The sequence below is a fragment of the Gopherus flavomarginatus genome, chromosome 4 (genome assembly GCF_025201925.1).
Source record: "Gopherus flavomarginatus isolate rGopFla2 chromosome 4, rGopFla2.mat.asm, whole genome shotgun sequence".
NCBI lineage: Eukaryota > Metazoa > Chordata > Testudines > Testudinidae > Gopherus > Gopherus flavomarginatus.
The window spans coordinates 53,379,752-53,396,587 of NC_066620.1; the positions used below are offsets into that span (position 1 = coordinate 53,379,752).

Here is a 16,836-nt window from a genome sequence, read left to right on the forward strand (position 1 = left end):
TGTAGCTGCTATTATAACCTTGAATTTCCTGACTCTGTTGTGTGACTGAAGCTTTACAGATGAGACCTTAACTTCTTTCACTGATGTTTTTGGAATATCACTTATGAACAGTTAAGTAGGCTAAAACATATGAGGTGTGAAGAGTTTGAGTGCAGTAACTTTTACTCTCTGATGCTGTAACACATTTTGAGGGACCACACTGCCATCCTGTGGTGAAGTGTGTGTGAAGCACTCCTGGCATCACACTAAACTAAGCTGAATTTCATGCATGATGTACTGAGATTAGGAGTAGACAGTTGGGAGAAATTAATGGATTTTCTCTCTGTAATACATTCAGCGAAACACAACATGTTAAGTGATTTGATAAAGACACAGAGGTTAAGGCGTGTATGAGCCTCTCCAGTACAAAAGCCGGAGTAGAAGAATAAACTCATGTCCAAACTTTACAGTCCTGTTGGTTCAGGGAGTCAGGCACAGGCCTATGAGTCTGGAGACTTTGTTTCAATTCCCCTCTCTTCCATTATCTTGCTCAGTGGCCTTCAAGCAAGTAATTTCAGTTACTTTCTGATCTTGTCTTCAGTGGAGTAGATGAAAGGAGCCAAGGAGGAGAGAGGTGAATTTTAAACATCTTAGCTGGTCAAGTAAATCCAAAGCTTCATGCGGAGATTTACCTCAACCAGCTAACTCACTTTAAAACTGCAGCTTGTTTTGTCTACACAAGGATTTTAACATGCTAGTTAACACAGCTTTTTTCCTATGTTAGGCCTGGCCTCAGGACCTCCGTTTCTCCATGTGTAAAATAGGGATACTGCCCACCCACCTCTATGAAGCATTTGAGAGTTGCAGATGAAAGTACTAGCTAAATATTATCATTGCTGGAAATATGGATCTAGGCTCCTAACCCTACAGCGTCCAGTTCTTTGTGCAAAGGGACTCCCTGCCCCACTCATGATACTACTGTTCGCTGGCTCCCCCAATTCTGCTCTCTGACTGGATTTAATAGTAGCTCAGAAAGCATTAATTCTCCACCCATTTTCCTGCAGCTAGTCTATAGTTTGGGGGTGGTGGTGCTAGAGAGCATGTCAGTTAATTCTGCTCCTTTCTGGCTTCTTTTTATGCAGCCCAGTGCTCATGTGGATATTTTTCAGAAGAGGAAAAATGTCTAAGTGAAAGGGAATGGGGAGCATCTTGTCTCTTTCTCCCTGTCACTGTGCCTAAGGTGGGTCACAGCTGAGAATACAAAATTCAGGACAGACTGTATGAAACAGGGCAGATACACCCTGGTTTCAGAGTAGCAATCGTGTTAGTCTGTATCTGAAAAAGAACAGGAGTACTTGTGGCACCTTAGAGACTAACTAATTTATATGAGCATAAGCTTTCGTGGACTACAACCCACTTCTTCGGATGCATAGAATGGAATATATAATGAGGAGATATATATATACACATATAGAGAGCATGAAAAGGTGGGAGTTGTCTTACCAACTGTGAGAGGCCAATTAAGTAAGAGAAAAAACTTTTGAAGTGATATTCAGGATAGCCCAGTACAGACAGTTTGATAAGAAGTGTGAGAATATTTATGTGGGGAGATAGATTCAATGTTTGTAATGGCTCAGACATTCTCAGTCTCTATTCAAGCCTAAGCTGATTGTATCTAATTTGCATATCAATTTGAGTCCAGCAGTTTCTCCTTGGAATCTGTTTTTGAAGCGCTTCTGTTGCAAATTGCCACCCTCAGGTCTGTTATTGAGTGACCAGACTGGTTAAAGTGTTCTCCTACTGGTTTTTGAATGTTATGATTCCTGATGTCAGATTTGGGTCCATTTATTCTTTTGCGTAGACACTGTCTGGTCTGGCCAATGTACATGGCAGAGGGGCATTGCTGGCACATGATGGCATATATCACATTGGTAGATGTGCAGGTGAATGAGCCCCTGATGGCATGGCTTATGTGATTAGGTCCTATGATGATGTCACTTAAACAGATATGTGAACAGAGTTGACATTGGGCTTTGTTGCAAAGATGGGTTCCTGGGTCAGTGTTTTTGTTCAGTGGTGCGTAGTTGCTAGTGAGTATTTGCTTCAGGTTGGGGGATTGTCTGTAAGTGAGGACAGGTCTGTCTCCCAAGATCTGTGAGAGTTAGGGATCATCTTTCAGGATAAGTTGTAGATCTTTGATGATACGCTGGAGAGGTTTTAGTTGGGGGCTGAAAGTGACAACTAGTGGTGTTTTGTTATTTTCTTTGTTGGACCTGTCTTGTAGGAGGTGACTTCTGAGTATTCATCTGGCTCTGTCAATCTATTTTTTCACTTCAGCAGTTGGGTATTGTAGTTTTAAGAATGCTTGATAGAGATCTTGTAGGTGCTTGTCTCTGTCTGAGGGACCCAACTGGTGTTTATTCTGTCATTAGAGATCACCAAGCCAGTAACAAAAATGAACTTCTGTATCCCTACACTGCTTAATAAGTTGAAAACACTATCCCCTTAGGCATTCCAGCTGCTGACTCACCACCCAGACAACCAGAATTTATGATGAGAGGTTACTGAAAACAAGATTCATCATACATAAAGTTCTTCCTATCCCAAGGGACCAGCCAGTAAACTGGGTCAATATATAACTCCTATCTTACCCCAAAATCATGCTTAGAGTCAATCCTTCCATAACTATAAACTAAAGGTTTAATAATATAAGAAGAAAAATAAGAATTATAAATGGTTAAGGAATCATCTACATTACAAGTGATTTTCAGAGATTGCAGGTCAGGATCATAGCTGTAATGTAAGTCTGCTAGTTTGTAAAAAGTCTCTCTGGATTCACCCAAACAGATTGGGGGTCATTCAGCTTCCTGTTTAAAGTTTCCTTGTTACAAATCCAGTCCAGAGATGTGAAGCAGGAATGACAACAAAGCAGTGATGTTACAGCTTGCAATTTATAGCCCAGCGCAGGTACATGAAAAGATACTGGCCCAAGATGGAGTCCAGGGTCACATGAGCATGGAAAGTTACCAGTAAAAGAGACTTTGGTCACATGTCCTCATCACATGTCCTCACAGCTTTGCTAACTCACAGAGGTGGCCTTTGGCCCCCACAATGTCCGAGGCATCCACAGAAAAGGCTTACTGGCCATGATGAGCAGGGGTGGCTCTAGGCATTTTGCCGCCCCAAGTACAGCAGGCAGGCTGTCTTCGGCCGCCGAAGGCAGCCTGCCTGCCATCCTCGCGGCGACCGGCAGAGTGCGCCAGTGGCTTGTTGCCCCAGGCACGCGCTTGGCGTGCTGGGGCCTGGAGCTGCCCCTGATAATGAGTTTCTTCAATGGCCCATTGTAAGATTGGAGTGTCCTTAATGGGCCATTGACACATAGCTGTCTAGCCTGATGTAAATCTATCTGAGGGGTGTCGCAAACACAATACTTGTTTGATACAAATACATAGCCAGTGTTCATAACTTCAGATACAAAGATGATACATGCATAAACAGGTCTACCATACTTAGCAATTCATAACTTTTCTATTGATACCTTATGTGACATACTTTGTATAAGATTTATTGCAACTTTGTAAAAATGGTGACTCTGTTAGTGTAAAGAGAACGAGGAGTCCTTGTAGCACCTTAGAGACTAACAAATTTATTTGAACATATGCTTTCGCCCACTATGCTCAAATAAATTTGTTAGTCTTTAAGGTGCCACAAGGATTCCTCGTTCTTTTTGCTGATACAGACTAACACAGCTACCACTCTGAAATCTATTAGTGTAACTGGTCATTCTTATAGAGCATCATACTCCCTCTGCATGGGACCACTGGGGTTTTTCCTGTGGATCTGGTCCCTTGCATACAAGCAGTTATGGGGAGCCTAAGAGACTTCCACATGGCATCCAGGACATTTTGAGAAGTGCTTGTGAATGTCAAGCTAAATATACAGTACTGAATTTACTGAGGATACCTGGGATGGGAGCCTAACTGGTGATGTGGAAATGAAAGAGGTGATGGCTTGTGAGGGGTAAGTCTGCATTATTATACAAGGAGAATAATCAACTGTTTGCATATTTTATGCTTAATATTGTTTGACATTTGTCATGGAGTCCCCGGGTGATGCTCTGGAACTGCTCTCCTTACAAAGCCAGTCAGAACTCTGGTGAAGTCTCCTCTCTCTGAGCAGACTGTCTTCAGGGCAAGAAACTCACATGGCTTCCACCTTCCTGGGTCTAACTTTTGGAGCACTCAGCATCCTCTGCCCCTCCATGCGCTTCCCACAGCGAGTCCACCCAGGCGGGGTCCTGGGAAAGCCAGAGGGTCCTGCACCCTGACTTTGCAGTCAGACGTGACTCTTAGCCAGCCAGTAAAACAGAGGTTTATTAGATGACAGGAACACAGTCTAAAACAGAGCTTGTAGGTACAGAGAACAGGACTCCTGAGCCGTGTCCATTCTGTGGGACAGTGAGCCAGACAACCAAGTCTGCATCTCACCCCTCGTCCCCAGCCAGCTCCAAACTGACTCACCCTCCAGCCCCTCTGGGCTTTGTCCCTTTCCCAGGCCAGGAGGTCACCTGATTCCTTTGTTCTCCAACACTTTTAGCTATCACCTTGCAGGGGGGAAGGACCCAGGCCATTAGTTGCCAGGAGACAGAGTGTCAGACATTTATGCATACTGGCCGTTTGCTCTGCAACAATCACACCACTTTATATCACCACATAGAGACTTAAGAATTGCATAGGGGAAACTGCGGCACCCCTACAGTGTTCATAGGAAACATTAAGAACAGTCCCACTTTGTCACACCATTGCAGGTGTACTTTAACAACTGTTGACCCACACACTGGGATCATGAACAGGGAGGAGCTACTGGAGAGGTAGCTAAAATATTAAAGTAATTCTAATCAGTTACGTATCCAGTACAGTTTTATTAAATTAAAATGTATTAATGATGGCTGGGTGTATGGATCTATGGGTATACCTGACACATCATCTGTTTATAATAACTTACACATAGCTGTATATGTGTGTATATGCTATATAGAACACATGTGATTGTAGCCATCTCCCTCTGATGCTTTGTGTGTCACTTGCCTACTTAGACTGTGAACTCTTTGGTGCAGTGACTAAGGGTCTTTCAACATAACAAAGAAAAACCCAGGACTGGCCCATGCCAGCCAACTCGAGCTCACAGGGCTCAGGCTGTGGGGCTATTTCACTGCTGTGTAGACTTCTGGGCTTGAGCTGGAGCCTGAGCTCTGGGACCCTCCCACCTCGCAGGGTCCTCGAGCCCAGGCTCCAGCCTGACACTGGAAGTTTACACAGCAATGAAACAGTGCTGGCGCCTGAACCTCATGAGCCTCAGTTAGCTGGCATGGGCCAGACATGGGTTTTTCTTTGCTGTGTAGACACACACTCTCTGTCTTTACATGTGTTTGTGCTGTGCCTAGCACAATGGGGTGCTGGTCCTGATTAGGGCCAATGGGGACTCTTGTAGTATAAATATTAAGGGCCTCATTCATGAAAGCATGTGTTGGAGTGCTTTTCCAGATAGGGTTGCTTTCATGAATTGAGGCCTAAATAAAGTATATGTGTATGCTTATTGCAAAGGGCAGTTATTTTAAAGGCATTTGCAATTTGACCCCAACATAACTCAATCTTGTAAATTAGATTCTTTATTTTAAGTAGTTAAAAACAAACAAAAAGCCCTTCATCTGCTGGAATGGTCTGTATTTAAAACTCTGCAAGGAGAATATTTTCAAACCATGTAATCAAAGGGATAGCGATTGAACCAGTCTTTTACCTTTTGAAGATCTGGGACAAATTCCATCTGTGGTCACAATGAAAATAATCCTGAGTATTTATATAGTACTTTATATATTCACAGTGCGGTACAAACCTCAGTGGTTTCTTCTTAGTTTTCATTTATGCCTGTCAAAACCCACAGCACAGTATGGCACAATTCAGTCTTATAGTGTTCCCTAAAAATGTTTTTCAATGGATTCATTCTTTATTTCAGTTGCTGCTTTTTGTGGTTCACTTACACATTCCATTTTTCAGCAGCTCCTTAGTTAAATATATTCTGCCTGAATTACTGGCCTTGTACTTATCATCGTAGGGATGTTAGAGGTGCTGGTGGATAATCCCCACCAAGCTATATGTACAATGTCTGGCGACAGCAACACCTGGGAATGAAGAGCCATCTCACTTGAATGCAGCAGACAGGATTTGGCCTCTGATCTTAGCTCGCTTTTTTGCAGTCAGATCATCTACTGACTTTCTCTGTCCTTTTCTATACTGTGTCATTGGGTAAAGGGCCTACAACTGCTTTCAGTTTTAAGCTTTGTGACATTCTTTTCAGAGCTTTGAGTTTTCTGTGACCTTTTTAGTCTTCCTTGTTAGTTTTCCTGACCTTAGTACTTAAGACAAAACGTGTGTGTGTATATACACACATACACACACACACTTTGTCTTAATTATACATTACATACACACAAATATGAGTGAGAGAGATGTATGTAAAGTTGTTTAACACAAATAAACAGAATCCTGCCTGATTCTGAACTTTTTACTCTGACAAAACTCTATTGACTTCAATTTTCCCTGTTTTTTATCTGTTTGGGGAAACTGGAGAGCAGTGGTACATCTCTAAAGTAGAAAAGTGGGCCTAATAATAAGGCAAAGGATCTAAGTGGTTACCTTTCTCTACACTGACCTATTATATCTATCTAAACTCACTGCGGCTAATGCTCTGGAACAGCAAAGTCAGTGCTTAGTATTTTTCAGCAATTTTAAACTATCATAAATATAATGAAGCATAAACTTCCAGGAGATGGAGTCAAAAATTTGGGTGAGGGAAGATCGAACCTCTATGATCTCTCAAAGGGCTGATTCAGCTAGTGCTGAGTGCCCTCCACTCCTGGCTGGAGAGACTTTAGCATTTGGCAGCATTGGATCCTAAATCTGGGCTAGGTAAATGGTTGTCAGAAAACAAGTTCCCTACTACTGTGGTTTTCCAGATGTCCATGCAGTGAAGCTGCATTTTATTCTTTTTGTCAGCTGTTTGACAATGCTGCTGCTTTTTAAATAAATACAAATGTTAAGATCCTAAATCATTAATGAAGTACAAATACACTTTAAAACCACATTTGAAAATAGTTTCTCTTATCCTCTTGACAGATCCTGAGTTCAAGATTCTATTACATGAGTTGATGTCACACATGCCTGAACATTTCAGGGAGCTTTGATCCTTACACTATTTACATGTTTGTGATGTTTGTAACTCTTGTAGGAAAAACAGAGGACTCTGAACTTGGATTTTGTCAGGGAGATGGGGGGGAACCCTCACCATCCCCCTAAAATATGGATAATGGTACTGACCTCCTTCGTAAAGCACTCTGAGATCTATGATGACAAGTGCTATATAAAAGCTAGGTGGTATTATTTGCTGTTTGTAATTTATCTGCCAGTTTGTTTCATTATGTCCCCATAAATCAGTGGAAGTTTGACTTAAGTCAGTTAAGTCAATGGAAGTTTTGCCATTGATTTCAATGGGAACAGGACCAGACTTTTAATTATTTAAGAATGTAAGTATTTATATTTAGATATTTATTTTTACAAAGCACTTCAGTTCACTTGTAACCTGAAGAAAAGTACACAATGAAATATGCGCAAGAGATAATCTTGTAGGTGATTACCCCATGTGTACGTCCCAGGTCTTTGCATGCCCACCTCCATTAAGCAACCAATGTTAGTCATTCCTTTGAGTGGGCTTTAAAAAGAAGTTTCACTGATTGTTAAATCCTGCTGATTGTAATCTGCTACCACCTGAAAGGTAAAGTGAAGTAGTTCCAAGCAGAAATGCAGACAGGCACTACAAACACTTTTATAATGCCACTGCATTTTATCCTCTTTCTTAACATGAAGAAGATGCTATTTTCAAATTGTGCTTTTAAAGCAGCAGCAATTGTTTTGCCCTAAGTGATTAATGCTGATCCTTTCCCCTTTCTATAGGTATTGGATGTGTGATCCTTCTCTGAAGCACAATATCTCTGAATCAACCCAAAACCTAAATATCTTTAGAAATCTGGGCCTCTTACTGTATGAGACTCTCTCATTGTTAATGTTTATCATTCTTTTATTAACAGAATCTTAGAAATTACACTGCCTAGACACACCACCAGTCAAACAGTATCCCCTTTTCTACCACCATCATGCCTTGTTTAATGGTTTTATGTGTGTCCTATTTAGATTGTAAAGTCCTTGGGGCAAAGACCTGTCTGAAATATGACATATAAAGTGTGACGCTCCTCTCTGAAACTCTAGAAACAATAATGGACACATAGAAATAACAATTAAACTTATTACAGTGTCAGTGCCCATGAAGGGGCAGATCATATAAGCATTTTGCGCACACTAACACATTTAATAAAACTGGAATGCATTCCAGATTTTTTGTCAGCCTTAACTGTGAATTTCCCTGCATTTATAGGTTTAGCTTAGACTCTTAAAGGGACTGCCCCATCTTGAAATCTTAGTCACCTGCAAAGAAATGGGTTTAAAAAGAGTTTCAGGTACTGCATCTGCCCCGATGCCTTGCAAACTTTTGTGGGTTTACAATCAAATTTTTCTAATTTTTTTTAAACATGTTTTTCCCACTGCTGTTGTAGTTTGAAAGACCCATGCAAAGTGACGCAATGACACAGAACCATGGACAAAGTTCTGTCAAATGCAGACGAAATTTTTTTTTTCTGCAAGCTACTTGTTCCGAGGAGTTTCTTGGGAAAATATAGCTTAAAAATTGCAGGCAAACATCATTTTAATTTTTTTAAAGGCCACCATCAGTTTAGGTCCTGTCCCTGCACTTAGGGCAAGTCTACACTTAAAATGCTGTATAGATGGACCACTGTAGCGCTTCAGTGGAAGTCGACAGAAGAGCATCTCCAATTGGAGTAGTTAATCCATCTCCATAAAAGGCAGTAGCTATATTGACGGGAGAAGCCCTCCCATCGACACAGCACTGTCTATACCAGGGTTAGGTCAGTATAACTGTGTGGCTTAGAGGAGTGGATTTTTCACAGCCTTGAGTGCCGTAGTTGTACTGTTGTAAGTTTGTACTGTAGACCTGGCCTTAAGTATGCAAGTAACTGCACACAAGTAATCCTTTGAGTTCAATGAGTTCATAAAGTTTCACACCTGCATACATTGTTGTACTCAGTGCCTGTGTATTTATGGTTTATCGTTCTATTGAAATGAACTATTTTGATGTGCTGGCTTTTAGTCTGTCTCCCTCTTTCCATCCCCATCTCCACCCTCAGGCAGTGATGGTTCTCTGATATTTTTACACCTGCTAGGTTTCAGGTTGAGCTCAGTAAATTTGTCCATATGTTGTTGTTTATTTCAATAAAAATACCAGATTACTTCCAGAAAAATCAAGCAATCTTTTCAGTCTCTGAGCGCAGGCTCATAGGACACCCAAGGACAGCTGTAAAGCTCTTCTTTTCAAGAAGTTCTGGTTAATGTCAGTTAGGAAAGCTCTCGGTAAACAAATGAGTAATTAATCGCTCAGCTTTCACATAGCTACTGCGTTTCTGGGCCCACATGACTCATTTGTGAACCATTCCTGTCGTCCTAATGCCATAACATTGGAGAAATGATGATTGTTTCTTGGAGATTCTTCCGTGGACATAGTTGCCAAGACCAAAGCTGTAATGGTTTGTTATGATGACCTTTGTTATTCCATTAGGCTCAATTGCTCAAAAAAAATGTGTGCATACTTTAGGAAAGTTTTTACCCTTTACATTGACCCAACATCATAGTTTATACTACAAAATGTATTAATGACAAAGTAGTGTTTTCATGTCAGGAGGACAAATTTTAAGAACTATAATCTGCCCTTAGTCGTCATAAATATAAATGTAATGGTAAAACAGATCTTGTTAATGCAGCCAAGACAAATGCTAGGCTATATTTCAAATCAATTGAGGCACTAGCCTATACACTCCAAGCTTTTTGTGTAGCTTGAAATGCACTATTGTCAAATAGCTGTTAACATGAATTTTCAAATGGTTTTGTAGACCAGTGATGACTACTTGATGCAAACAATCCAGCATTTTTCATCGATTGCTTGAAGAAAAGTGCATGTTGTTGAGGAATCAGAGGGGATATAAGGAGAATTAAACCAACATCTCTCATAATATTCACTACTTTTAATAAAATAGACAATATGGTTTTCAAGAAATCTTGGAAACATGACAGAGCTGGCAAAATACATTATACAACAAACAGTTCCATCTGCTGTTTTGAAAAGGTTTTATTTTCCTGTTTACCTTTGCTAGGGGTGTAAAGGCAATTGCAAAAAAGAGTCTTTTGGCTGGCCCCATTTCAGTTCCAGATCCTGGGCATGGTGATATGTGTTAGTCCATTGTCGTTTCATTGTGTCTCTTGCGCTATATATGTATGGTATCAATCCTCAATCTCTTTTTTGGAAATGGGAGGAGAGTAGCAATGGTAAACAGCAGCAAACAGTAGCAAACCACCAAGACTTGTAACCAACAGCATTTCTGTTGAAGTACAATTAGACAGAAAAGTGACTGTGCACATTACCTGTGTATTCGACAGAACTGTCCCCTATTTGTATTCAGACATATCTGCTTTTTGCAGGGATAATACAAACAAGCTTTTATTCCTTTCTGCTCCTCTTAGCACTGCAGAGCCTGTCAGCTGAATGAAAGGGGTAGGTTCTGTTTTGACTTCAACAGAGTTAACTACATTCTAAAAGCCTGTTCACATTCTGCCCCAGTGATACCTTTGTCACCTCTTCAGTGGAGTTGGTTGCACAGAGATAGCAGGGTTCAGAATGTGGTCCCGTGTTGCTAGTAGTGATTTATGAATCAGAAAGATCACAGCTTTCTAGCTCCAGGTTGTGTGTAGGGTTAGCAGTTAGAAAAAGCTCTTGTCAAATGAGTAGATATGCTCTGGAAGTCATTGAGACAATAAATACGGAACCCTATGGTTCTACTTCTACAGACTCCCTTTTCAGAATAGCCCAGCACTTCAAACATTTGTGGCCACATGTGATAGCAACACACTCAAGCCTAGTGCTGTGTTATATCAGGATGTAATATTCCTAGTTTGCCTCAAGGATTCATAGAAAACCATTTTATCAACTAATCACCATAACTTTCCATCCACTGGCCTTGTTAAAAATCTAGAAATAGCATTTTAATGGCAGTAGGGTTAGGCCAACACTGAGTGCTTTTGAAAAGCCCACCCTTTACATATAGGATTGTGAGCAAGCAACAAAGAAAAATGTCCCTTCTCTTCTTTCAGGACAAGACAATCAAAGAAAAGAAATATAAAAGGGGGAAATGGACCAGAAAAGCTTCCTTCTTTTAATAGTGGCACAGAGGGCAACATTTATACTATGAACAACTACACTGCTATAAAGCATGTCGAGGAATACATGTCCTAGCCAGAGTTCAGTCTGGCATACAGAAGCAGTTCTTTACTACTATCAAAAAATCTCTACCTTTTAATTACTGTGTGCGGGAAGACACAGCATAACATTTCTCTGAAAGGAAAACATTTCAGATGTGTAACATTATTCAGTGCAAATGGGAAAGGGTGTATTTAGACAATCATTATGGAGGTTTTTAGTCCTAAATCCCTATGGAAAACAATAGGGCTTTTAGGAATCCTGGATGCAGAATGACTGTGCTTCATCTCTGTGCTGTTTAACTACTGTATTATTTAACTACAGTTTAAGTCTCTGGAGGGAAGGATGTAATAAATCTTTAAGTATTTGTTCTGGTTTATGGCTGAGGGAAACTGTATAACATTAAATCAGATGTTATAAACATTTGCAATGGCACATTTTTCCTACTTGGGACATCATGGCATGAAGTTCTTGAGAAACTAGAGAGAGTGTGTTCTAAGGGCCTGGTGCTTTTTTTTAAATTTAATTTTATTGTCTTAATCAAAGGCAACATTCCCATCGACTTTGCCGGGAGCAAAACTGCGCCCTATCTTACCAAGCCTGCGTTATCCAGTACTTCCTTTACTCAAATGTAGAGGGCAGTCAGGTACAACAGACCTTTTGCTGTAAGGCTAGTCCTGAGAGCTAAGAAATGTATTACCATGTCACTCGCTCTGTATGCATATAGTGTATATTATTATTATAATAAGCTGCTGTTTAATTTGAGAACAAAGGGATGCAAGTCCACAGTACCCCCATGCTTCATAATTCTTTGGAATATAAATAGTGATGAGCGAACCTCACTGGGGGGGCCTGATCCTGCAAACCCTCATTCAAGTGAGTAATTCCCTTCAAAGTCAATGAGACTACATCTGGGAATAAGGTTATGGAAGTTTAGGACAACTGCTTGGGGGTCCCATTTGCAACTGATACATACCTAACATTTGTAAATTTTTCCAGAACTACATGACATTTTTGCGGCTGCAAAATCAGGCTAGAACTCTCCTGAGCATGCACATTCTCTCAGGTTTTCTGGTGCGCAGGGCTGGGAACACTCAGAACAGCCTCTCTCCCTGCAGCTACACTGCAATTGCACTAACCCAGGCCTCAGACCCATAGTCCCAGGATCCTACAGGGCTTGAGGGTCCGAGTTTGAGTTAAGCCAGGACCCAGGATTCGAGCCCTATGGCTTTCCAGTGTAGATGCAGCCCTGCTTCACTCGTATCCGAGGAGTCAGCCAGAAGTACCCCACAATTCCATGGAACAACATCCTTAGTCCTCTCTATCTCAACAATCACTATTAAAAGCGTAAGCGACCACATCCTTTGCAAACGGCAGCAGCTCAGATCAGTGTTAATCTATTCTCTTCTGATCACCGATCTGCATTCATACTATGAGAGAGACTCCTGGGTTTGCAATGGAGAGCCAATTGATCAAACCTTTTGCAAAGCAAGCTCCTTCCTGGTAACGTGCGGGGCAGGCAGTAAAGCTTTCCCCCAGTGCACCATGTTCCTAGAGCTAGAGTGGCCACATTTCAGGGTGGGAGCAGCAGGGATTCTGGGATAGGGTTACTTTGACTCAGGGCTGCAGAATGCAGTGTGGACATCAGAGCCCTTGAGGTTGAGCATGGGTTAGAAAAATTTCAATAGGGTTAAAACACAATGTAGATGCTCAAGCCCAAGGATCCCTAATGTAGGTCTGAGTCCCCTTAACCCTTGGGCTTACACTGCAATGTAGACAAACCCTTAATAGTGGTATAAGGTTTATAATGCAGAGCTGAACAGTTCTGCTTGTCTACAAGTAGAGGGATAAGTGCCCATACACCCTAGCTCATTAATTATTTTCATTGTTGGATGTAATGGCAGATACTGGGGCAAAGTGCAGTAGGGCATCTAGTTGCTTTCAAAAATTGCTGGATTCGGCAGGTAGGGATTCAAATTTAAATTTAAAGTCTCTTCTATCCCAGCCCAAAAGGGGTTGGGAAAGAGGTGATGGATCCCATCCCCAATACATCAATCCTCAAACACCTGTGTGCCTCAAACCCAAAATCTACTCAGACATTTTCATGCATACCAGAAATCCCGTATCCCTGCCCAGCTCCCAAAACCTTGAACTTCGCTTCAGCAGTCGCTACAAGGCAGTTTTACATTTATTTTTTTACAGAAATCTGTATCGTTCTGAAAATGTGAATGCAACGTAACAAAGATAAAATCACTATAAATATCAAAGGCTGCTGTATTGATAGGACTGGATCAGCGTGGAGGCACTGAGGGTAGGTGGTTTGGGGATTCCCAGCTACACAATTCTGGAGTCACTGTGGCACAATTTAGGTCTAAAGTGCTGGATTGGGGACATGAATTACAGTGTAGCTGCTTATCAAATCAACTCTTACAAAAGTGCCACAGTTCAGGCAGTTGCACCGCTCCTGAGATGAGATTTCAATCTGATTGCACATGCACTCCCAGCTGTGATGCGTCTGTTCACCAGTGTAATGTTTTTGTTTTGTTTCCTATTTAGTTTGGTGAGAGTTTAGCCTCAGTGCGTGAACATCTGGAAGCAAAGGAATGTTCCATTCTCAGACAAGGTGATCGCTTGTTTTGAAAGAGGTAGTCAAATCCATTAGTAGCCGGTCAACACATCATTGGGAAGTAGTCTGAAAACAGCACTTGATGGTGCCTGAGGAAAGAGAGAAAGCTAAATGGGTAGGGCTAGTTGTTTGGGTATATCCATCATGGGCCCAACCCTCCTTTCAAAGGGGTGGGAGCAGTACTGGGCCTCCTGTGTTATTTCTTTTGCAGAACATATGTGGCTGAACAAAGCAGCACCATAGTCCAACACATTTTTATTAGAGGAGATGTTTTCTTCTCTAACATTCCTTTGAAGGAAAGTATATAGACTAATGAATGGTCAGGAGCTGCTGTGCTCCCTGTCTTGTAACACAAGAACAAGGAGACTGACACTTAAATTGAAGAGAGGCAAATTCAACATGAGTCAAAGGCAATACTTTTTCATTCAGAGTTAATTAGACTGGGGTATCTCATTGCCACAGGATGTCATTGAGGCTAAGAATTTAGCAAATTTCAAAAAACAGTTGGCCATTTATAGGGACTATTGTTATAATTAATCATAACAAATTTTGGGGAAGGGATATAAAACCTCATGCTTCAGGGCTTAAGTTAATTTCTAACTGCTAGAGACAGAAGGAGACCTAACGTGGAGGGCAGATTGCACCACATCTGCTTACTGCAGGGTTTTTGCAACTTCCTCTGCAACATCTGGTACTGACTCCTGTTGGAGACAATCTCTGTGTTTCTAAGGAAGCATGGGCATGTGGACAAGACAACATCCATCTAATAAGAAGAGGTCTAGAGTGACAAGCTCACACAGGAAGTCTGTGGCAGAGCCAGAAATTGAACCCAGTGTTCCTAGTTGCTAGCCCAGAGAATTAACCACAAGACCATCCATTCTCTTCAAGTGATACTTCTCCTAGTGATACTCTTCATGTGAATAAGGTGAGTAGGCTTTGGCCTTGGACACATTGGCATTGCTTCTGGCAAGATAGTGTAAAAATACAAAACAAAAACTAGTTTTTTAACCTCTCGGCTTCAAAGTTGTTATAAAAATAAATCTCTCTGGAGATATTCATAAAAGCTAATGGAAGCCTTGAACAGAGCTATATTTTTCTACCAATCTAATCAAATGTATTGCATTTTCTACCAAATAGTTTTATATTAGCAGCTGCTACTCTAGAACAGCTCTGGTGATATAAAATGACTTCCAGAGGAGACTTTCTAGCAAGCTGCTGACTTTGTGCCCACATGAAGCAGGCATGTAATACTTGTACCAAGGGTCGTCAGCCTCAGCTAGGACATAGGGGCTTGTGAGAGGGAAAGCATGCAGAGCAATCCCAAAGGCCTGTGCGAAAAGGCTGTGACCCACCAGACCAACTTTCCATTGGCTTAGGAAAGTGATGGAAGCATTCACTTGGTTGCTGACACACGGCATGTCTCCCAGGAAATGAGGATGTGTTTGCGACGTCTATAGCCTAATGACCTCTGGCTGGCAGAATGGATCTGCTGTCAGTCAGCACAGCTTGGAGCAGCTCTGAGGCTGTGCTAAATTGTGCCAAGGGCTAGCCTAGTGCCATGGCAGCCCAGGATCAAAAGAATGCAAAAGGATTTAAAGCCACCTTTGACCCCATTCCCTGAGTTCCAGTGAAAACTTCTTGAGCCACAGCTCAGGATCTGGGCCTTTTAGTTCTAATTTTCCAGTTGGCTCCATCTGGTCCTTTGGCAAGGCTGGCACCCCATGCTCGATGACCGCAGGGTGGCTTTTTAGTTTGTGCAGGGAGATGGATGAATCCAACTCCTCCTTTTGGGTGAAAAAAACACAAAAAATGATCCATTCTGTATATTAGCAGTTTATACTCCGAGAGCACCTTCCCTCCAAAGAGCCTCACAAAAATGGAAGAATTGTAGCTAGTGTTAGTGCCTCGGTGCCTGAGCCCACTCTAAGAAAATGCAGACCCACAGTTCTGCACTAGTGCCACCCTGCTGGTGGGAGCAGCGACGAGGCTGTTGTGCATTAGACTCAGTTGAGTGTAACACTGTCATCTACCCCTACTCAGGGCCGGATTTCATGACCCAAGGGCAAAAATGCACATGCCTTATCTGCAAGTGAGGAATTCTGGGCCCTAATTTTCCTAATGTAGACACAGCCCTAGAGCTGACACTCTGCCTTCATTCTGCCTCCTCCTGGGGATTGGGGGTTTTAAGTCACAATCCAGAATTAAATATTTAATCCTCATAGCATTCCTGTGAGGCAGGGAAGTATTTGTTCATTTACCAGATTGGGGGAACTGAAGAACAAAGACATTAACTGACTTGCAACATCATGCAGCAAGCCAGTGCCAGAGCCAGGGAAAAAGCCAAGAATTCTTGACTGTTAGTCCCTTGTTCTAAGCAATCGACTCAGACTGTAAGCTCTTTGGGGCAGGGAGTGGCTTTTTGCTCTGTGCCATTTGTACAGTGCCTAGCACACTGGGGTCCTGGTCCAGGACTGGGCTCCTATGCACTGCTGCAGTACAGATAATAATAGACAACACATTCCCCAACAAACTAGATCACCTTTAGGTTTAATTCAGTTTTAATTCTTTGTTGGTAAGAGTTACATTTGGTTTGTTTGAAGGGTGGCAGAGGAAAACAAATGGCTGACCTGTCTAAGACAAAAGGTAGCGGTGCTCTAAGTGGTCACAGGTGCACTGAAGTTAATAGAACAGCATGTGTTTACACTGGGGCTAAGGTTGACCTACAGTGGTTATTTAGTTGTGTGTATTGAAAAACATCTAAAATGGCTCTCCGTCCAGAGAGCTCTTTCCAGTACAACCAA

General features: G+C 41.8%; 1 protein-coding gene across 1 annotated transcript in view; it reads left to right on the plus strand.

Annotated features, from left to right (window-relative positions):
* The window catches only part of MTARC2 (mitochondrial amidoxime reducing component 2), a 29,780-nt gene extending 27,028 nt beyond the window's left edge, over window positions 1–2,752 (plus strand). Inside the window, exon 6 of the transcript XR_007773762.1 lies at window positions 2,741–2,752. The gene's annotated coding sequence lies outside the window, so the exon portion shown is untranslated. The remainder of the gene's footprint in view (window positions 1–2,740) is intronic.
* Window positions 2,753–16,836: the final 14,084 nt, after the last annotated feature.